The sequence below is a fragment of the Meleagris gallopavo genome, chromosome 1 (genome assembly GCF_000146605.3).
Source record: "Meleagris gallopavo isolate NT-WF06-2002-E0010 breed Aviagen turkey brand Nicholas breeding stock chromosome 1, Turkey_5.1, whole genome shotgun sequence".
NCBI lineage: Eukaryota > Metazoa > Chordata > Aves > Galliformes > Phasianidae > Meleagris > Meleagris gallopavo.
In genome coordinates, this window is record NC_015011.2 from 183,721,802 (window position 1) to 183,722,631 (window position 830).

Below are 830 nucleotides of genomic sequence, written 5' to 3' on the forward strand. Positions count from 1 at the left end.
AGCCACATCCAGCCTGGCCTTGAATGCCTCCAGGGATGGGGCATCCACAACCTCCTTGGGCAACTTGTTGAAATCTCTATTCAGTTTTTTTTTTTTTCAGCCCAGGATTGCAGAGGGAAAATTGAGCAAAAAATTAAATTCCAAGCATCTATACATTTATTTCTGAAACATTCCCTTGGAATTTTAAACAAGTAAATCTGTAATGTAAAAAGTAAACTTATCTTGTTGAAACTAATCATTATTGATTTATTATGAAAAATATATTTTCATTACATATCACATAAAAATTTTGATTAAACTATTTGATTCCATTTTTTAGTTCCAAATTGTGACAACTTCACCCTACGCATACAACTGTGCTGCATACTAAAATGCTTCTATATATGTTTTCCGTTTATAAATATTCCTAAAAAAAGATAGGGAAATTACAGACTTGCAAATAAAAAGTATTAAAATTGTTGACTCGAAAAAAAAAAAAAAAGGTGATATCCTCTATTATTGTTATGTAAATGGAGAAGAAAATCATCGTTTAGGAGGAAAGCTTGGGAAAAATTATATGTATATATATTCAGAATGATGTAGTTAACAAAGCACTGAAATATCAGTAGTAAAGTGTAAAACCTGTGGAAATCATTATTATTGTTAAACATTTTGATACGTGCTGACCTGGTTGGGAATATTTATTACTAAAAGGTAGAAGTGTAGTAGAAGCAATATAATAGTTACTCTAAGAATTTCCAGCTAGCATTCTGAAGGTTATATTTCATATAAAGTGTTTTTTCTCTATTTCCCTAAATTTTCAAGTTTTCTGCATTAGATTCCAAAAGAAA